This window comes from Pipistrellus kuhlii, unplaced genomic scaffold, assembly GCF_014108245.1.
Source record: "Pipistrellus kuhlii isolate mPipKuh1 unplaced genomic scaffold, mPipKuh1.p scaffold_m20_p_3, whole genome shotgun sequence".
Taxonomy (NCBI): Eukaryota; Metazoa; Chordata; class Mammalia; order Chiroptera; family Vespertilionidae; genus Pipistrellus; species Pipistrellus kuhlii.
This window is the reverse complement of record NW_023425529.1, coordinates 63998949-64021914: the sequence shown is the minus strand read 5'-3', so window position 1 is coordinate 64021914 and position 22966 is coordinate 63998949. Positions and strand designations below refer to the sequence as shown.

Below are 22966 nucleotides of genomic sequence, written 5' to 3'. Positions count from 1 at the left end.
TTGGCCTAATTTTTAAAATATATATTTTATTGATGTTGTACAGAGAGGAAGGGAGAGAGATAGTTAGAAACATCGATGAGAGAGAAACATCGACCAGCTGCCTCTTGCACACACCCCACTGGGGATATGCCCGCAACCAAGGTACATGCCCTTGACCGGAACCGAATCCGGAACCCTTCAGTCCCCAAGCCAACGCTCTATCCATTGAGCCAAACCGGTTCCAGCATTGGCCTAATTTTTTTTTTATATGTGTTTATTTGTTTTAGAAGAGAGAAAGGGAGGAGAGAGAGAAACATTGATGTGAGAAAGAAACATGGGTTGCTGCTTCTTGCTCTCACTTGGACAGTGAGATGGAGCCTACAACCTGGGCTTGTGCCCTGACCCAGAATCAAATCGGGGACCTTTCAGTGCACAGGACGATGTTCAACCAACTGAACCACACTCATTCTTGAAATATTTTCCCACTGGGTATTGATTTTCTTTTAGCCCAGTGAAGATATTATTCGGTCTCTGGGTTCTATTATTACTGATGAAAGTTCATTGCCAGACGCTTTGAGGATGATCTGTATTTTTTCTTTGCTACTTTTAAGGTTTTATGTTTTGTTTTTGATTTTCTGTATAGTTTCATTATGAGGTATCTAAGTGGGTTTATTATTCTTTAGCTTGCTTGGGATTTGGGGATACTCCAGCCTGCAAGTTGGAGTCTTTCATCAGTCCTCAAGCTTCAATCATTATCTTGTCAAATACTGCCTCTGTCTCACATTCTATTCTTCTGGAGCTATAATTAGATTTGTTTTTGATCTCACAATACCTCCTGTGTCAATTAAAGTCTCTTTTATATTTTCATTTATTTTTATTTTTCTGTTGTGTTTGGGATTTCTTCAGCTCTATTTCCCTGTTCACTAGATTGTACTTCTGCAGTATCAAAGAGACTATTAAACTTGACTGCTGAGTTTTAAATTAAAAAATAAATAAATATATATATATATATATATATATATATATATATATATATATATAATTGAATTTTTTACAGAGAGGAAGGGAGAGGGATAGAGTTAGAAACATCAATGAGAGAGAAACATCAATCAGCTGCCTCCACACACCTCCTACTGGCGATGTGTCTGCAACCAAGGTACATGCCCTTGACGGGAATTGTACCCGGGACCTTTCAGCTCTAGCGACTGAGCCAAACCAGTTTTGGCTGTTTTAAACTTTGAAAATTTATATTTTTTAATTCTTTAAGTTCTATTTTTTCCCAAATATCTTCAGTCATTCTTTATAGTTTACTGTTCTCTGTAATATTTCCAAGCTTGTCTTTTATTTCTGTATTCATATTTTATATAATTACTTTTAGTCTGTGCCTGGTAATTTCAGTATCTGAAGTACTTTTCAATCTGTTTCTGCTGTCTTGTTTATACTGTTTCTCACTAATGATTTCTTATTATTTCTGTGCTTGCTATATTTAAAAATGTGAGCTGCTCGTTTTCCTCAGAATTTTATTTATAATCCTTCTGTAAGGCTTAAGATGAAGACGAGTTCTTCCAGAAATGATAAGCATTTGCTTCTGCCTAGGATCTGAGAGTACAATCAGTTAAAAATTGTCAGCTTAAGATGTTTTAGATTCACCCAGGCCAGTGGTTGACAAACTCATTAGTCAACAGAGCCAAATATCAGCAGTACAAGGATTGAAATTTCTTTTGAGAGCCGAAAACTGACAGGCCACAAAGTTTCAATCACACTATATGTGCATACTCACACATGGCATTTTGTGGAAGAGCCACACTCAAAGGGCCAAAAAGCCACATGTGGCTTGCGAGCCACAGTTTGCCGACCATTGACCCAGGCAATATAAATTTAAGTTCTATCTTTGTGTGGGAGCTGGATTGTGACTCCAAGTTATCAGATATGACTTTGTTTTTTCCCCTGTCCACTAAGTGTCAAGGTTTAAGATAGTTAATTTTCTTTATAGGAAGAAGGGTGTATGCTAGTAAGGGGCAAGTTTATTTCTAGCATATTTTCACTCTGAATGAATAATCTTGGAACCACAGCTTTCCGTGTGTGTGTGTGTGTGTGTGTGTGTGTGTGTGTGTGGTGATGAGTTTTGTCTCTTATAAGGCAACGAAAACCAATGGATTTGGCAAATAACTTTAGGATAAAAGGCTGCCTTTAGGCTCTGCTCTTCTAGGTTCTTCCTTCATTCCGTTTATGACTAACAATTTCTTACTTATTTCCAGTTAAGTAATATATTTAATAAGATTAAAAACAATTTTTCAGGAATTTTGTTTTCAATGTGATTCATTGACTGAGGTACCTGGGCCACAATATTGACAGAATCTGAAGCCTATCTTCTTCTTACTTTGGATATTATCCAAATTTTCCTTGAGGAAAATCATACTAAACAGAAATACTTAAAATCAATATGCAAATATTTTGCAAGCAAATCTTTAGATTTTATAGATTTATAATATATAAATATTAATTGCATGTTTATCATATATTTGGTGGATGACTTTGTAAATTACTATTATTTTATTAAATAGAAGTTTAAATATTATCATTCTATAGTGCATTTAACCTTTGAACCACCGGTCTATTGGCTCAAATTCACTTTAGGTGATTTGTGGGGTTATGCTACCAGTATGTAACAATTTCAAAGTGCTCTGTGATTTAGATCACAAATATTTATGTTTTACTCTTGTGTCATGTTAGTAGCTTCAGGTCAAGCTGCCTCAGGACTGTTCCAGGGTAAAGGACAGTTTTGGATCTACTCCACGTATTTTCTTATTCAGAGATCCTAGCTGGAGCACAGCTTTCTTACGGCAGCCAGCACAAGATTAAGAGATTGACCTGAACCTTGTACACAGATTTAAAGCTGTTAGCATGTGCCACATCCACTCCCAAACCATTGGCTAGAGAGCAAGTCACATCACCGAGAGTAATAATACAATCTACCACAGTCTTCAAAGTTGTGAATACCTTACTTATGTCAGAGGTTGTTCTCAATCTTAAGCTTCAAGAAAAATTCTCATTAGCAACCTTTGGCAATGCAAGCATCTACATGGATGCTTATGAGGCTAAACAAAAAAACAAAAATAACCTCAAGCCAAATCTCTCATTTTAGGTCAGGGTTTTAAATGCATTCTGTGAGGAAGATTATCCTGCCAGTCAGTGCTTAAACTGTTTTTGAAAAAATCCTCCTCATTTGTAGAAATTAATAATTTATTAAACACTAGGAAAAAGAGATGAATTTTTATTGGAGTTAAAATTGGATAGTTATAATTTAAAAGTTTTATTTTAAAATGTTATTCTTAAAATCACTTTAGTAATGGCAAACTGCAAGGTATCTCTTAACATAGTAATGGTTATTATTGGATATTTTTCAGTTTTTGCAGTACAAAATCACACATTATAGTTTCTCTTTTGTTGTGATTACATTGAGAATACTAGATTGATCATTTCCTGGAATGATAGATTAGATCTGAAAGTATCTGAAAAGCATATATTTTTCAACTTTAGTGCAATGATACTCATTATGTTGCAATCAGTTGTGAGATATGTCACATCATTAGCTATTCATGATAAGGAACTATTATAAGTAATAGTTAATATATACAAGATTTGTGAAATATTTACTTAACAATTGTTATCCTATATTCACTTTCACTTACTTGCATTTGATTTCTTTTTCTTGAGTATGGTGAAAGGAGTTGCAGCTAGTTTGATAAGAATTTGTATAATCTAGGGGTGTCGAACTCAATCAGAGAAGGGGCCAAAATCTAAAATCCAGCCTAAATCGCGGGCAGAATGGTTTACTGAACTGTCATTGTGATGGAAACGCAGCGGAGTGCAGTGATGACAGCGCGGTGCGGGCCACATTGCAAGGTCTGGCGGGACGGATTTGGCCCTTGGGCCTTGTGTTTGACACGTGTGGTATAATCCTACCGTGTTTCCCCAAAAATAAGACCTACTTACAGGTTTCCTTCTGAGTGAAATATAAGACATCTCCCGAAAATAAGGCCCTCCCTAGGCTAAACATGAGAGATTTGGTCCACTGATTCTAAAAGAAATGGAGTCACAAGAAATTCACCAGGAAATTCAGGAATTGGATTGTTATGATGATGTTCCAGAAGATGATGACATGATTGTCATTGAATAAATGAGTAAATTCTTGATATTGTAGGATTCACAATTTGTCTGGTTTGTGTTGACAACTACTATACTACCGTACTGTATACAGGTAATAAATTTCCTTTATTTTCATTTAACAATAAATGTGTACCATATTCTTCTTCATGGAAAATTAAGACATCCCCTGAAAATAAGACCTAGCGCATCTTTGGGAGCAAAAATTAATATAAGACACTGTCTTATTTTCAGGGAAACAGAGTAGGTGTACCATGACTATTTGTTTCAAATGAGAACATCATCCATTAGAGAAAAAGGTTGAGTATCATACCTTGAAAAACATGTAGAACAACTCCCTACTTTTATCAGAACTTGAAATGCAGAGAGTAATTTATCTAGTCACACATCTAGTTAGCTAAGACTATAACCTAGTCCTCTTTGTTTTCAGTACAGTACTTGCCATTTCAAAAAATGACCATTTTAATAGCCAGTATAAGAAAGTGGGCCTGCCAAAACCGGTTTGGATAGGGCGTCGGTCTGTGGACTAAGGGATCCCAGGTTCGATTCCGGTCAAGGGCATGTACATTGGTTGCGGGCATATCCCCAATAGGGGGTGTGCAAGAGGCAGCTGGTCGATGATTCTCTCTCATCGATGTTTCTAGCTCTCTATCCCTCTCTCTTCCTCTCTGTAAAAAAAAAAAAAAAAATCAATAAACTATATTAAAAAGAAAGAAAGAAAGAAAGAAAGAAAGAAAGAAAGTGGGGCTAAGACAGAAGAGAATTAGGCAAGGCAATTTGCCCCCCTTTTTTTAATCTTGAGTCTCACTTCCAAAGTAAAGGAAAAGTACCAGAGAACAGAGCCCTGCTGGTTTATTCTGCATATTATCTATTCTTTAGGAAGATTATTTATCAAATCTTTTTTATTGCAACTCACAATAGGAAATACAGTTTAAATCATAATATATGTTACACTCTCACTTTCCCCCATAACTAAGACAATACTTGCTCTTAGTAAACAGGCATTTACAAAGCAATGCTTGCCCTTAGTAGATAGGCATTCTGACTTTAAATTCTATTTCATTAAAAAATAAAATTGATTATTTTAGTCAGTTTGAAAAAAAACTGCTCTGGAAAATAGGAGACAGGTTTCAATTTGTTGACAAACTACAAAGTTATCTGCTTTGCTGAAATAGTATCATTTACAGAATAATACACTTATCTCATATTTATTTGAATCCTAAATACCATTTCTCAGTCTTCAAAACCTATAGAATCTTTTTCTCATTGGAACTCTAGTTCATTACAATATCTCATAGATTCTGAAACTCATTGTTTTTCACATTTTAATATCTCTGAATTCAAGATGTGTCTTTTAAAAATATCAATGGTATGGCATAATTTATCAATAGTTGGTACGTGTTTTTTTTCTTTCTTGGGTAACACAAAATAATGGTGAATCTTAAATTCCACGATTTCGTAGCATTTCTATGCAATATATTACTAATAACTATTATATATGCTTTTTTATTTCAAAGTATTCAGTTGATCAGAAAACTTTTTGATGTGTTAAGAAAATGTAGTGAGATGAAAAAACTGCTTAAGAAAAAACCTTAACAATGGGAGGAAAAATGTTACAAACGGAGTTTAGTTATTACAGAAAGCCTTTTTCATGTGTTTTCTTGTTGGCATTTGATTATGAACTTTCTGCTTTTCTACCTCCCTTATTTCTGTATTTTTTTCCTTTTTTTGCGACTAGCATTTTACTCTTTTCCTGCCATCAATAAGATTGAGGGGGAGATTTCCTCTGAAAAACCGGTTAAAAAGAAGGCCAAAGGTAAGGTACTTAAATAAAGAATTAGGCCTCACGGATGTGGCTCAGTGGTTGAGCTTGGACCTGTGAACCAGGAGGTCACGGTTGGATTCCAGGTTAGGGCACATGCCCTGCTTGTGGGCTCCATCCCCAGTGGGGGCGTGCAGGAGGCAGCCAATCAGTGCTTCTCTGTCATCATGGATGTTTCTTTCCCTCTCCCTGAAACTAATAAAAATATGTTGGTGAAAACGGAACGAATTGCCGAATATCCAAGGGCCACCAGCCTAACACGTTGTAAAACTTAATGGGCTGTACAACTGGCACCAAGGACCCTGAACATGACTAGGAAACAGAAATAAGTCTGCCGGGGCTATTTTCATCCAAGTGTGACTGACACGCGCCATCCGTTTCTTAAAAATAAAATCCTCTTAATGAACAACACAGCAAATGAAGTGCCACAATTAACTTGTTCCTAGAAATAGGAACAAGCAGTTACTGCTTTTCAAGCCAGTCACCAGGAGACCTTTCCCCCCCGCTTTTGTTTGACTAGAACTTGAGCAAGCCGCAGGCCGGGGCGGCGGGGCGGGCTGCAGAGAGCGCGGGGTCCGGGGCCCTGAGCGGGGAGCGCCCACGCGCCGCCCGCTCCGACCCGGCGGGACCCTGTGCGACCGGCCCCGCAGGCCCCGCCTCGGCACGTCCCGGGAGCGGGGCGGGCGGCGGTGGGCTCCCAGCCCGCGGCCGCCCTCGTGTGTGCGGGGGCGTGGGCGGCGATAAGGCTCGGCCGGCAGGACCAGGCGCTGCCAGCCGCCCGGGCGTGACGCCGCCGGCCCCGCGGGGCACACCTCCGGGCGCCGCCCCCGCGCGCCGTCACGTGACGCAAAGGGGCGTGGCCGCGGCCCGCGCGCGGCCTGGGCGGGACATGGACGGGGAGGGCGCTCGGCTGTGAAGATTCTCCGCGGCTCCGGGGACCCAGAGAGGCGGCGACACGGCCGATGACAACATTAGGCCGCGACGCGCTCCGGGCCGGGCGGTAGGGGTAGGGGCAGCCCCGGGCGGCTGCTGCAGCGGTAGCTTTCGCCTCGGCGGCCAACGCCACCGCTTCCCCACAGCCCGAGGCAGGTGGGGGCCCGCCCCGGCCGGAGGACCGCGGGGCCGGAGTTCCCGCTCCCCCGCCCCCCCAGCCCCCCGGAGCGGCGAGCCGGCAGCGCCTCCGCGGCGGTGAGACCCAGCCCTCGGTCTGGGCTGTCTTCCCAGCTTCCGCCGGCGACGGGGGCCGGGAGAAGTTGAGGTCCGCGTGCAGGGCCCCAAAAGAACCGGCCCGCTGGGCCCCGCCAATCCGAGCGCTCCGCACCGGTGAGTGCCGCGCGGGTCCCTGAGTTGGGGGGCGGGGGGGTTCGCACCCCTACGGACCTGCACCGCCCTGGCCTCGCGTTCTGAGCTGGGGCCGCGGGGACTGCGGGCACCCGCCCCGGGGAGTTCCTCGTGGGCGCCTTTGTCCCCTCCGGAGGGGGATTCCAGAGGCCGGCGCGGGTGGCGTGTGTGGGGCCCACGGTGGGAGCGTTTGCATCCTGACCCTGCGGGGAGGGGCGAGCCTGTGGGCCGCTCTGTGCCTGCCTTCTTCCGAAGTTTGGGGGGAGGGGGGGACGGCGGGGTCTCGGCTGGCGCCCGGTGCGGTGAAGGTGAGGCTGGGGCTTTCCGGTGCCAGCCCCGGGGAGGCGGCGGCTGTGCGGAGCCGCAGGCTGCACCGCCCTGGCACAGCCCGATGACACCGCGCCGCTCCTCCAGCCTCAGTTCCTGTGGCCTTCTGGTAAGGCAGGAGGAAGGCGAAACCGCTGCGATGCTGGTAAATGTAAAGTTTGTTTCGAAGCCCATTCCCACGAGTGGAATCCGGGTCTCAGGAGCTAGCTTGTTCACACGGAGTGTGTTTTTTGGTTCATTGAGACACCCACTCCAGACCGGCGGAGGCGAAGCAACTGTAGATGCAGATTTTCCATTCACAAAAGTCATTTAACACTTGGCGAGGTACCTCTGCGCGGGGGAACTTACCCCGTTTCATCTTATCCAAATGCTGTCTGAAATGATAGGTAACGTGGGCTCCTTACTTAAACAGATTACAAAACTTATCAGAAGACATAAGCATATTTGCTTTAAATACATCATTTCATGAATTTTTATTTATTTATTTATTTATTTATTTATTTATTTATTTATTTAATTTTTTGCCTTTCTGATGCTGGAAGACTAAGATGACATCTGTGTAGTATTAGAATGCCCTGTGTATGATAGAATTATTAGGGTTTATTAACTCGCCCAGAAAGTAAGGCTTTTTTAGGAGAGCAAGGATTGTGGTGGAGCATGGGTGGTTTGCTCCCTAGGGTTTGTGCATCCCATCAGGCACCATCTAAACTGATCATCCTCTGAGAGACTGTGGTCAATTTCTGTGCTTGCTAGAACCTGTTTTGGAATGAAATCACTGAGATCATGCTAGTTTTGTAAAACAGGTTGGAGAAGGAAGAGTAAGGGAATGCAGTTTGTCCTCTTGAAAATACAGCTAATATCAAATATCTGTTATTTTTTTATAGCAATTATGCATGGATGACTACGGTATGCTTGTTCAGAGTACTAGGAAAGGGAATAGACGAAACATAAGAACTACCTTTTAGGTCTTTAATTATGGAGGTTAAGTCCTTACGGTCAAATTCCATGTGAACCATTTGAGCTGCAATGCATTGTACACAGGTGCTTAGAAATGCCTGTTTAATTAAAAAATGATCATGGTTTATTTTTCTTTCATTGAATCATATTTATTTAATACTTATTGTATTTGATCTGTAAAAGATGCTGTATTTTTGCAGTTAGAATGTTACTACATTGTAGAGGCAATCAAATGCTTCTTTTAAAAAATACTTACTGATTTTGAAAGAGAAACAGAGATAGATAGTTCCACTTACTTATGCATTCATTGGTTGCTTCTTGAATGTGCCCTGATTGAGGATCAAACCTGCAACCTTGGCATATCAGGATGATACACTAACCAGCTGAGTTATCCAGCCAGGGCTAATCAAATCTTTCTTAGAACACATTTATGGCACTTAGGACTTTGGTAATATCCAGTTTTTTGTCTCATTTTGAATTGAAAAACCCTTAAAATATGATTTGAGAAGAAATATACAATTCTAAAGAAAACGAAAAGATACACCTAAGCCATAAAAAAAATAAGAAATATACAATTAAGGACAGATTGTAGAATTTCTTTAACTAGAGAGCGTTCTTAGTACATTTAAATTTGGTTTATCAATAATCCTCCAAGAACAGGTTACTTTTATTGAAGCATGAAGGTCAAAATAAAGAATTGATACTTGGCGTTCTAATATTATTTTAAAAAATTATTATCCTAATAGCAATACCTGAAGAATTACATTTTAATATTTATATTATTTCTAAAGCTGAACACATTGATAGTAATGATCTCTGAGCATTGGGGGATTCAGAAATGTAAGACATAGGCCCTAGCTTATGATCTACATATGATCTAATATGATCTACAAATAATTTGTAAATACAAGTTGCATAAAAAGCTTCTAAGTACTTTAATAATGAAGGTGGCTGTTTTTAAGGAGATTGATAGAGGTACTTGATTATAGCAATTGCAGTTGTGGCTGAAGTATATATAGTAGTTTCCTTGTAAATGGGACAGAGAAAGAGATATCTGGACTAACGTGAGAAGATTTCATGTCAGTATAGGGGAAACCCCTGAGAGATTTTTAGATTTCTCCTTCCTTCCACCTTGGTCCCCATCCCCTCATATATCTGCTCAAAGGTGTGAAGCTGAGGGTCTCATCTGGAAGCCCTGATAGATGGGATTTTTCCTCCTGAAAAATGTTACCAGGTTTGCAGGCTTTCTTCAGAGACCTTGTAGGGAAGGAATCCTTGCCTGTGTTATTTAACTTCGTTAATGTTGCAAACAGTGTAATATGTCCGTGATAGCAAGGACTTTGTCTATTTTGCTCATCATTGATCCTACAAATGTTTTCGAATGAAAAAATGTAGTTCCAAATACATGACTAGAGAACAAAAAGGAGTATGTGATAATGTATTCCAAAGTAGATACAAAGCTGTGAGATAATAAAGATGATATTGGCTTCCGGAGAGTGGAGCAGGTCTTTTAATCAGGGACTTTCTTGGTGGTGGTGATTCTTGAGTTAGGTCATACTGAAAGCGGTATATCTGAAGATAAGCAAGTTTCCTAAAGGGGTAGATAGCATGAACCAAAGCATTTAACTTGCAATCACAGTAGATTAAACAGTGAGTCATTTTTGGTAACGTGAAGAATTTTTCTTCTCAGAATAGAACTGTCGCCTCTCCAGATAAGATTGTCACACCTTATAAGACTTAAGGTTTTGAGTACTTGAGTTTTGAAAGTGACAGTGAAAGCAAGAGAATTAAATATAGGACCAGAAAATCTGAATTATATTTCTGATTGTATCTTATACAAACAAGTGTCCTTGGGCAAATCACTGGGCCTTAGTTTTCTCATAATTCTTATCCCATATGAATGAAATTACATAATGTATATGAAAATGCCTTACTCAGTATTTAGCACTTAGGGGAAATCAACAAACATTAAATTATTTAAAACTTTTTTTTGTCTTCAGATATTTAAAAAATATTTTGGTGTATTTAAGAAATTTAATATCTACTTGACCAAGTGTTACCGTTGTAACTAGCTTGCTGATATTAATAATAAAGGAACAAAGGGGAGGCCAGACATTATAAGTATGGTTGTCTGGGCTGGAGGCTGCAACTTTACACTACCCAGGGAACCACCATTCCATTCCCTGCAGATCACTGGGGAAAGGGATCAAACAAAGGGGAAGATTGGTGTATGCATAGTGAAGGGGCCACATAGGGAAGATGCTTGGTCTAAACTGGAACTAAGATAATTGGCTAGGGCAGTGGTCGGCAAACCTCTGCTCACAAGCCACATGCGGCTCTTTGACCCCTTGAGTTTTTAGCAAAGGCCAGCTTAGGAGTACCCTAATTAAGTTAATAACAATGTACTTAGCTATATAGTTTAAGTTAAAAAAATTTGGCTCGTAAAAGAAATTTCAGTCGTTGTACTATTGATATTTGGCTGTGTTGACTAATGAGTTTGCCAACCACTGGGCTAGAGGGTTGAAGCCAGTATAAGACTGAAAAAATTTGGGAATACATGATTCCCAGGCAAAGGAATTCTCTCTTGTTTCTCCAATTTTGCTCCTACCTCCTTGCACTCATATTCCCAACATAGCCATGTGGCCCTAGAAGCCACATGGACCATGGCCATGCCAACTCCACAAGCAATGGACTACAGCTGGGAATAGGAGCTTGACTAGTCTGATGTGCAAATATGAAGCAGAAACTCTGGGCAGCAGCTTTAATGGTAGCTCAGCTGAAGACATACCTGGACTGGTGTTGGGATGGAGGGAGATAGAGACCTTGGAAACTAAGAATTCCACAGAAATAAAACCTTTCATGCAAATAAACATCACTCATTTTCCTGTGTTTGTCTCAGAAAATTCATTGTTTCAGGGCAAAATTAGATGCTTGCTTTTCTTTCAATCAAGCATTTGCTACCTGAAATGAGAGGCTTAATTGTGTTACTTCTTAATATTAACACAAAGATTGGTAGATGCCTCATATTTTTAAAGCTTCAAGGTAGGGATATATATGGCTGAAAATCTGAGCCTTTAGGCTTTTCTTCTAAACAATCTGTTTTTAAAGAAATTGCTTTACCTATCATGCCATCTGTCTAGTCATTGTTGTGAATAAATGGGATTTTCCTGCTACTAAGAAGAAAAACTACGAAAAATATTCTCTGTATGTTTCTAGAGATCTGAGTGATTATAAACCATGAAGGATCTCTACCTGCTGTGTTTTATTTTAGAATTCAGTATTTTCTGAGCATGCTAATAGACTTCTGCATCATTTCTTATCTAAGCTCTTTGTTCCAGTAGCTGTTGGTTCTTTTATGAGTTTCAAAATTTCATTATACTTTGTGAAGTCTTTGTAGTGTTTTTACTCTATGGAGTAGTCTGTACTTTGTACTAATATTTGGAGGGGAATTTTATTATTATAGGAAGACTGAAAAGAGTCGGTCTTAAAATGATGAAGAAGCCAGTTACTCATCATCTTCCATATTCACAGAGGACTGAAGAAAAGAGGAAATGGTTTTAGAGTTTGAAGACTCTTCAGAATTAAGAGGAGAAATTTTGATTTAGGGTTGTTAAAAACTTGATAGATTCAAAGGGAGATTATTATAGTTCCCAAAAGTGTCTTAATGGGAGTGGTTGATCGTCATAATAATAGCTAATATGTTTTGACTACTATATGCTATTTTAAAAGTATTTGACATATGTCATCACATTTATTTCTCACAATGATCAGTCCAAAATCAGGCTATTTTCTTGTCCTTTTTAGGCCTCAGGTACTGAGAACTTAAGTAATAGGTAATAGAACCAGAATTTGAATTAGACTGAGTCACTGGGAGGCTCAGTAGTAGGTGGTGGAGCCTATCAAAAGGATTTGAATTTGAAGTTTAATGAGACCTTTGATTTCAGAGCCTCTTCTTTAGCCACTGAATTATGCTGCCTTACATAGATTATTTGCAGTTGTCCCTTACAACAGGTCTTGACTTTGTGATATTTGTGAGTCTGTTTTGACTATGATCTGATGAACATACACTTCGTAGTAAGATGGCATATAACTTCGATTCCTCTCCTACCCCATTTTATGTGTATTTGACTGACATCCTATTTTTTAAGTTTAAAAAGTACAGTAAGTCAAGTAATTCTTTATTATTTATTCAGTTGCCATTTTTTACTAGGAATTTCCAGGCTCTATTGGAAATAATGGTATAAGAACATGATAGATATAGTATTTTAAAGTGACTTGTTCTAATTTTTTAAATTCATACTTTAATTTTTTTTTTTAAAGAATAAGATATGCACAGAATTGGTGTGAGTGATTTTTATGCAGAGTATTTGAAGGCCACAAATATATATAATGGAAATCCTTTTTTCTTTCCATGACCAATCTAAGTTAAGTTTATTTAAGCCATCTCCTGCTGAATTTTCCACCATTAAAGTAACTTGTTTTTTGGTTGCCAAATGCCACGTATTAGCAGAAGTACTTTATCAGATTATATATTGTCTAACAAAGAAGGATAAGGTACCTGAGGAAATTATGAAATATGTGTAGGCATGTTTTGATAGGGTTGGGGAAGTGGTAGAGATGCTGTTATAATGTGGTTATTATTTAACAGGAAAAAGGAGGAAAGTGGAGGTTATGTAATATAGACATGCCATTTATGCAGCTTTGCCAAAAAGCTGCATTTATCACTGCAAGTCTGTCCCCTGCTGATTGACGGGAAAGGGACTGGACAAAGGCAGTTTAGACACATGCCCAGTAATGGTCTGAGTGAGGCGGGAAGGGGCCTCCCTGCTTGTGGGTCAGTCACATCTGGAAGCCAGTCACTGGCCAGAATGGGGGTGGCCACAGCATTTAAATTTCCAAATAAAGAAAGTTCCCTCTCATCTCTCTGGCATGCTGGGTTCCTGGCTTCCCTGTGTCAGGGGCTGTGCTCCCCTTTGCCCACATGGCTCATGGCCATGTTGGACTCCACACATGGACTAATGGACTTTAATTAGCTGGGATGCTAAACTGTACCTGACTACAACATGGAACGGAAGCTCTGGGCCCTGGCTTTACTGCACTACCAGCAGCCCCTATTTCAGGACTGGCTTGGGGGAAATGGGATATTATAATGTGAGGAATGTAACTTTACTCAAATAAAGCCTCTTTCCATATCCCATCTTCCCACAGCGGGGCGTGTGTGTGTGTGTGTGTGTGTGTGTGTGTGTGTGTGTGTGTGAGAGAGAGAGAGAGAGAGAGAGAGAGAGAGAGAAAATGCTTATTTCAGCAGTACCCCGAGAACCTCGGCCTTATTACCATGAGCAGAACAGTCCAGTCTAAGTAACATTATTATTGGGTTAGAATAATGAGGTAGGATGCATTGGATATTAGGGCATAGGTACATTGTTCAAGTGAAGAGGAAGGTGAGGAACTTCGGAAAACTAGCTATGCTTACTGTATAATTTTGCCTATTGTTTTGACTATAACATTTAAGATTAGCAATCCAGAAATGAAGAAAAACAGTGCTGTGTATCATAGGAGGGAGTTTGTACCAGTTTCTAGGTTGTTTTGCAAGTTGTGGATACTTGAGGGAGAGAACCAAGATAGTGGCGTAGGTAAACCACAACCACATCAAAATTACAGCTAAAACATATAACAATCTTCATTCAGAACCACCTGAATGCTAGCTGAATGCAAGTCCTACAACTAGAGAAGTAAAGAAGAAAAATATGTTGAGACTGGTAGTAAGGGCAGAGGGCTGGAACGGGCTGATCTGATACCCACATGTGGCATGTTTTAATGGGGAGGGATATCTCTGAGGCTTTGGTGAGGAGCAAAGGGCTTCAGAGCTGGGAAGAGAAGTGCCCATAACTTCAGGGTGTAAAAACCAGCAGGAATTGTGGCTGAGTTACATGGAGGCTGCTGGAGACTCAGGCAATCCCTCTTAAAGGGCTAACACACAAACTTACTTGGTCCTGCTCTCTCAGAGCTCCAGTGCTGGACAGCAGCATTGGAAGACCCAGGAACACACAGGGAGGAACTGGATTGTATAGCATTTGGGCAGGAACTTGGGGGTGGCTTTCTTCCAGATGGAGGTGCTCTCAGGATAGCCCTCCCACTTCCACCCCCCCAACTTTGAGCTGACTAGTGGGAATAACTGAGTTTCCATCAGCTTACCTCACACTGTTTGTTACACCCTTCTGATTCCTTGAGACCCTGCCCCATTCAACTTGCAGCCCCACCCAAGCTGTTTGCAATGGCTTTTCCATATGAATGGCCTGTCCTGGCTCAGGCTTCAGGCTTTGCTAAAATCTCTTAAACAAGCAGCAGCTGGCATCAGCATGTGCCAAACTTATCAGTAAGAGGCTCAAGACCTGTCACTACCACCAGCCTGCCTTACTTCACAATTGGGCCTCGCCTGGGCACTTCCAAGCACAATACAAATATAATAGTAGCCATTTGTAGATCACTTGATAGCTCTTGCTGGGTAGCCTCAGGCAGTGGCTGAGTTTGCATCTCTTGGGAGGCCCCAGAGCCAGTGCACCTGATGGATAGCTTAAGATCATACCAGATTACAACTCTACACATCCACAAGTGCCACACTCATGGAGCAGACTCAGTGAGCACTACAGCCCCACAGCAGCTCTTTTACTGTAGTTGCAACTGGTCCTCACAGTCAATTGGCCTGGAGGTCAGTTCCAATGATGCCAGCAGTAATCAAGGTTCAGCTACAAGACTGTGCACACAGCCCACATAGTGGTGTACCTAGAGTGCCCAGCTTAGGGGACTGAGAAGCCTGAGCCACTGGGCCCTACAGGACACCTACTACTCAAGGCCACTTTATCAATTCCAGGAGACATAGCTGCTCTACCTAATACATAGAAACAAACACAGGGAAGCAGCCAAAATGTGGAAATAAAGAAAAATGTCACAAATGAAAGAATGGAAGAAATCTCCAGAAAGAGAAATAAATGAAATTGAAGCAAGCAACTATTGGATACGGAGTTCAAAACAATGGTTTATAAGGTTGCTCAAGGATCTTAGTGAGACCTTCAAGGGACTCAAAAGAGAGCTTCAAGAGGCTTAAGTGAGACTTACAAGGATCTTAGAATTTCAAAGACATATAAAAGGACCAGTCAGAAATTAAGCATACACTAACTGAAATAAAGAATAATTCACAGGGATTTAACAGTAGAGTAGAGGATTCTGAGAATCAAATCAGCAATATGAAATATGAGGAAGCAAAAAACACCCAGTATAGAAGAGCAAAAAGAAAAAAGAATCCAAAAATATGAAGATAGGGTAAGGAGCCTCTGGGACAACTTCAAGCATATGAAATATGAGGAAGCTCAGAGAGTCCCAACCAAGAGGCATCCAAAGAGGACTACACCAAGACATGTCATAATTAAAATGCCTAAGGTTAAAACAAAGAGAGAATCTCAAAAACAGCAAGGGAAAAGCAATTAGTTACCTACAAGGGAGTACCCATATGACAGGCAGCTGATTTCTCAGCAGAAAGTTTGCAGATCAGAAGGGAGTGGCAAGAACTACTGTATTTTTCGGACCATAAGACGCACTTTTTTTCCCCCAGAAGTGGGGGGAAAAAGTCCCTGCGTCTTATGGTCCAAATATAGCCTACACATACACTTTAAAAAAAAGTTTTTTTACTTGCCCGGCTCTGTGTGGTCTCTGTGTGCTTGCCCGGCTCTAAAATGGTTCTAAATGCTGCTGTTTACTTTACAGGGTTGATTACATGTGTTTATGACTGTGATGTTGGGTTTTAATGCACATAAAATATTTTAGGACACTATTTGTTTCAGAATCTTTTTTTCTTCATTTCCCTTCTCTAAAAACTGGTGCGTCTTATGGTCCGGAGCGTCTTATGGTCCGAAAAATACGGTATTCAGAGTAATGAATAGCAAGGACCTACAACCAAGATTACCCAGCAAAACTCTCATTTAGAATTAAAGGTCAGATAAAGAGTTTTCAGACAAGAAAAAGTTCAAGGAGCTCATCACCACCAAACTACATAAGTTACATGAAATGTTGAAGGATATTCTTTAAAAAGAGGAGAAAGAGGAAGGAGGAGGGATAAAAAGTATGAACAATAAAATGGCAAGAAGTACATATTTATCAACAATTGAATTAAAACCAAAATAAATGAACAAGGAATCTAAACAGCAAAATAAACTGATGAATAAAATAGAACTATGGAAACATGGAACAGACTGATAAATCTCAGAGGGAAGGGAGGGAATGGGGAGAGATTAACCAAAAATGTTATATGTATATATGAATTATCTATGGACATAGGCAATAAGGTTATGAAGGCCTGGGTGGGTTGGGTACTGGGTGGAGGGAGGCAATGGGGAGAATAAAAGGTAACATTGTAATACTCTTAACAATAAAAGGGAAGTATGGAGAGGCAGAATAGTATAGGCTCGGGGATCCAACTGTTTAAATTCAGAACCTGTGCAGCCATTTACTAGCTCATTGCCCTATACCTAGCCCTATGTTGACATGTGGTGGCTTCAGGGGAAGAAAATGGTGTATTTAATCAGAGTGAGACCCAGCGGTGCATCCTGTGAGTTCTCCATGGTTCTTATGTGGTATGAAAGACGTCTGGAAGTCTTTACATAATCACAGTGAAGTGATTAGAAATTAGTAGGGAGCCAGCAAGTCTGTCATGAGGCTAGGGAGGGACCAAGCGAATGAAGTTGTGGGTAGAGCGGCTATGGCAGATTCAGCTCAAGGTCCAACATAGTTTGTGCTCTTTCTTGTGGAATAGTTCAAACTGGAAAGTGGTGGCTCAGCCAATGAAATAATTTCTCAATCATTTTCTCCTCTATCACCATCCTCCCTCCATTGAGGTGGGGTCATGTGACTGGATTTTGCCATTGGAATGTGAGTGGAAATATGTTGTAACTTCTGGGTTGAGGTGACTGAAAGCAGGTATTCTTCCTCTACTTTCTCTTTTTCCACCCAGAGGCCAGATGTAGAGGCTGAGGCTCTTATGAGTTGATAGAGCCATAAGGTTGAAAGGATCTAGAGTCCCTAAATTAGCATGTGGAAAAAAGCTGTGCACCAAATAGGAGCACCCACACTAGACTTTAATTTTAATGAACATTTTTAATTACATTGTGATTGAAAATTTGGAATTTGTTAGTTAGGCAGCTAATGTTGCCTTAATTATAAACATGAGTTGCATAAAAGAGGTATTTGAGGCTCTAATAGTACTAATACCAACAGGAGCTGAGGTGGGACCAAGTTAGGAGATCTACTGGATACTGTTCCAATATATATATATATGAGCATATGTTATTATGACTCTCTGAGGGCCAATAGCCAAATCTTAACAGGCTGTGAGGAACCAGAGAGCAGTCCATGTGTCTGCATTCAGACCAATCATAAAATCCTAAAGCTTTTCTCTATTCCCACAGGCTGTTGTGACTCAGTGGTTGAGTGTAACCCATGAACCAGGAGACCACAGTTCGATTCCCAGTCAGGGTACATGCCTGGGTTGTGGACTCGATCCCCAGTAAGGTGAATGCAGAAAGCAGCCTATCAATGATTCTCTCCTATCATCCCATCATTAATGTTTCTAATTCTCTTTCCCTTTTTCTCTCTGAAATCAATAAAAATCTCTCTCTCTTTCTCCTTTTCTCCCCCCCCCCCAACACACACACAAAATGAAGAGCAGAGAGAAACTACAAAAATTTTTCTTTAAAAGTCTGAAGAGTTCCCTTAGAGCAGGCTTTCTCAGCTTGAAACTGCTGACATAAGAGTAACAAGCAGATGCCAGGCTGTTGTGGCTCAGTGGTTGAGTGTAACCCATGAACCAGGAGACCACAGTTCTATTCCCAGTCAGGGCATATGCCTGGGTTGTGGACTCGATCCCCAGTAAGGTGAATGCAGAAAGCAGCCTATCAATGATTCTCTCCTATCGTCCCATCATTAATGTTTCTAATTCTCTTTCCCTTTTTCTCTCTGAAATCAATAAAAATCTCTCTTTCTCTTTTTCTCTCTCTTCCCCCCCCCCACACACACACACAATGAAGAGCAGAGAGAAACTACAAAAATTTTTCTTTAAAAGTCTGAAGAGTTCCCTTAGAGCAGGCTTTCTCAGCTTGAAACTGCTGACATAAGAGTAACAAGCAGATGCCAGGCTGTTGTGGCTCAGTGGTTGAGTGTAACCCATGAACCAGGAGACCACAATTCGATTCCCAGTCAGGGCATATGCCTGGGTTGTGGACTCGATCCCCAGTAAGGTGAATGCAGAAAGCAGCCTATCAATGATTCTCTCCTATCGTCCCATCATTAATGTTTCTAATTCTCTTTCCCTTTTTCTCTCTGAAATCAATAAAAATCTCTCTTTCTCTTTTTCTCTCCCTCCCCCCCCCACACACACACAATGAAGAGCAGAGAGAAACTACAAAAATTTTTCTTTAAAAGTCTGAAGAGTTCCCTTAGAGCAGGCTTTCTCAGCTTGAAACTGTTGACATTTTGGGCTACATATTGTTGTGAGTGGCTGGCCTGTGCATTGCAGAATGTACAGCAGCATCCTGGTTCTCATTAGATGCTAGTAGCACCTCTCGGAGTTATAGCCAAAAATGTCCCTGTATATTGCAGATATCCCCTGGGGACAAACTCACCCCTCAGAGAACCATTGCCGTAAAAACCGAGTTAACCTGAAACTTTAAACTGAAAGAAACATCTTACAGTAAAGGATTTTTTTCTCCTCTTAGGAAATGCGTGGAATTCATGGGGGAGGTTTATTTATGAATTTGAAATAAAGAAATCTATGTTGATTTTATGAAACACTAGTTTCTTTTAAATATTGATCCACACTTTTAAATGATCCATTTTGACATAAGTATTTTCCATTTTGTCTTTCGTTTCTATCCCTTCTGAACAGCTATATTTCTTATTCCCTAGATAAGTATATCTCTCTCCTGCTGTTCCACACAAATAACTCCAGCTGTCATGTCCATAGATTCTCTCTAAATGATGAAAACCAGTAAGTAGTTGGAATTAATCAGTGATACATTTTGTGGCTGTAAGACAAATTATGATTTTAATTAAATTCAGAAAATATGTGATTTTTTGGTATTCCCTAAGGTTTTTTGTTTTGTTATATTGATCAGTTTTCTTTCAGGATCATAATTTCAATATAAGAATTATCTCCAGAGTTTTATTTTTGGTAGTCATTCTTAGGTATTAAAAATCATGTTGGTTCTCATAGATCTTTTTGAATTGGCAAGCAGAAATGTCACTATGTCTTGGTTACTTACATGATAACTTAAAGATGATGATTTCTTTCATTGTGGTAATTTACACCTAGAATTCAAAATCCAGAAGCATCTAGACCAGAGTGAAATATTCAGGTATTTTTTTTTCTCTAATGTTCAAGATAGAAAGCCATTCATAATCTGTATTAAAATATATGAAGAAATGGTTTTGGGGGATTAAGAAAATCAATAATAAAATTCTTTAAGATTGTCTTAAATTAACTTGAGATCTTACATTTCAAGCTTTGATCCTTTGTAAAGAACCCTCTGCTTAAGTATAAATATAAATTTTACTTGTAGGAAACTGGGTAACTTTTGGTTTATTGTAACCAGTTACCATACTTAACAAATGAGAAACACATTCATTTTTTTTTCTAGTATCCTGATTTAAAGCCAGGTTCATATTTTCCTTAGAAAAGGATCTTTCAAGAAAACTGAAAATGTATGTTGAATCAGGTAGTAAATTAAAATATCCAATTTTAAAAACAGACAAAATCCAAGGGAGACATTTAATATATAAGACTAGATTATTACTGTATGATTGCCAGTATCATATTTGCTAACACTGTCTTTTGATGGCCTTGATTTATTGCTGTCTCAGAAACCCTCTTTAAGACCTTCTGTCACAGATAGGCTTGTACAACCTAGAATTACGAACACCAACTGATTTAGTAAACAGATGCACTGGCAAAATATGAACCTGCCAGACGTGTTGTCTTTCCTATTAAGTAAGTAACCGTGTGACCTTGGCAGCCACTTGGTCTCTGTGGGTCTTAGTAAAATGGAAAGTTTGGAATAGATAGTCTATTAGGTTCTTTTGAGGATTCCTAAAAGATGTTAGGGGCTAGAATTCCCAAAAGATAATATATAATAGTGTTATAACAGTTCTGAAATAGATGGTATTATTTCCATTTTATGGACCTACTTATTCATGTTGTACAGACTCCATGTTCAAGTAACATGCCCAGTCTAGGAGGCAAGAAAGAAGTTGAACGTTAGCCTATGTCATTTATAGCCATGTTGTTTTTAGTATACCGTACTATACTGTCTCCCAAGCCATGTTGCTATAGTAGATCACCAGATTTTATTCTTAAAACTTGTTCCATTTCTTAGTCTGTAGTTTGAATTAATTCACTTTTGCATTACATGATCTGTTATTCTGCAAAACCAGAAGTTAGGGATCAGGCCTATGAGCTGAATACAAATACAAATGTGACCAGTTTCTAAGTAAACATACTAGGATTTATATGTCTAAGAGTTAGCTTGAATTTATTTTTAGTAATGTCACTGTTATTCAAAAATACTTTTGAATGACAGCTTTGTCATTTCTTTAGTGCCTTCAGCCTCATTCTTTTTTTTTTTTTAATTTTTTGTTGAAAGTTTTACTTATGTCTCCTTTTCCTCCTATTGACTTCTCCCCACCCGCTCCTGCCCTCCAGCACATGCCCCCACCTTCCCAGCCTCATTCTTTTAATCTACATTCTATGGTGGGAAATGGCATCTTTAGAAAATGGATTTGGTATTTGGAAAGAGTGGGAAGTCATTCTGAATGGAATTTCATACATAAAATTAAGGATCAACATGAGAAATGCCATTTTAGTTAAAAAAAAAAAAAAAAGTAACCAAAGGAATAAAACCTATAGATAGCTAAGAAAATGATTAGAAAAGAGGAGTTCTAAAATTGCTTTGTGTGGTGACAACTTGAAATGGTCTCTAAAAATGACTACTCTAAATGAAGATAACCTTGTATTTGTATGTAAACTCTGTTATATTAGTTAAAATTATATCTTAAAGTAGTTATACTTGTTAGTCTGTGTTTGCCACTTAGGCCAGTGCTATGCTAATTTAGCTTGCATTTCAGAGAACAAGAATTGATGAATGAATTATCGATGTCAGGTATTCTTTTCACTTTAAAGGAGATCAGAATCTGTAGAGCATGTGTTTACATAATAATTCTTGGTTATATGCATGATATTTTAATTCTTGGTTATATTCATACTTAATATGTAATTTGTGTTTATGGTTATCCATGTTGAGATTTAATTCCAGGCAGCTACTTCATCTTATTTTCTAGTACGATCTAAAACTATTTCTGTTGCCTCAGTGTACTCTTTGATGAAGATTTACAAGTAAATTAAGTTTTAGGGCGGCAAAAATTATCTTAGGCTGCCTTATACACTTATTACTGAATGGCTTTTGAATATCAGTGCTACACTCTGGTAGTGCAGATAATCTACATATATAATGAGCCAGGGTTGTAACAACCACAGGCTCTACCGAACTCCGGGCTGAACTGCTGACCTCTCAGAGAGAGAGAAAGGCAGGGCTGATCATTAGCGGCTGTGGCTGCTGGTGAGGCCTGGAGAGAGAAGCAGGCTGCGGATCAGACCCTGATTCTCTCTCTGGGCCTCATCAGCAGTCAAGCCTCTCTTGCTCTCCTAGAGGTCAGCAGTTAAGCCTGCTCGCAGGGAGCCAAGCCTCTCTTTCTCTTCCGGCCTCTGGTGGGGACTACTGATCAGCCCCGTCTCTCTGATCAGACCCAGGTATAGGCCTGGACATGCTGACTGGCATAGAAACTGGCCAATCAGAACCAAATCTGGTCAAAACTGGTTTGGCTAGTGGATAGATCGTTGGCCTGTGGACTGAAAGGTCCCAGGTTCGACTCTGGTAAAGGACACGTACCTTGGTTGCGGGAGCACATCCCCAGTGGGGGGCGTGCAGGAGGCAATTGATCAGTATTTCTCTTTCATCGATATTTCTAACTCTTTATCCCTCTCTCTTCCTCTCTATAAAAAATCAATAAAATATATTTTAAAAAAAGAACCAAATCTGGGTGAGCTGTGAGGAGCCAATGGCTGCCTAAGAGGTGGAGCTTTTGTAGTGTCATAAAAATCGACCAATCAGAACCTAATCTGGGTGAACTATGAAGGCAGAACCTAAGGTGGGGGTTTTAAGGGCAACTGCTGTTTGTGTAAGGTGTAAGAAAGTGGTTCAATTTTTTAATGACAGGCTTGGCAGTATAGTGCATATGGTTGGCTATAAGTCTAGATATAGGGATTACACGTTT

General features: G+C 39.9%; 1 protein-coding gene across 7 annotated transcripts in view; it reads left to right on the top strand.

The window, feature by feature from the left end:
* Positions 1-6821: 6821 nt before the first annotated feature.
* OSBPL8 (oxysterol binding protein like 8) overlaps positions 6822-22966 on the top strand; it is a 146246-nt gene continuing 130101 nt past the window's right edge. For 6 of the 7 annotated variants that reach the window (XM_036455429.2, XM_036455428.2, XM_036455427.2 and 3 more), the window contains exon 1: positions 6822-7291. The gene's annotated coding sequence lies outside the window, so the exon portion shown is untranslated. The remainder of the gene's footprint in view (positions 7292-22966) is intronic. The other variant, XM_036455424.2, reaches the window with a different exon arrangement.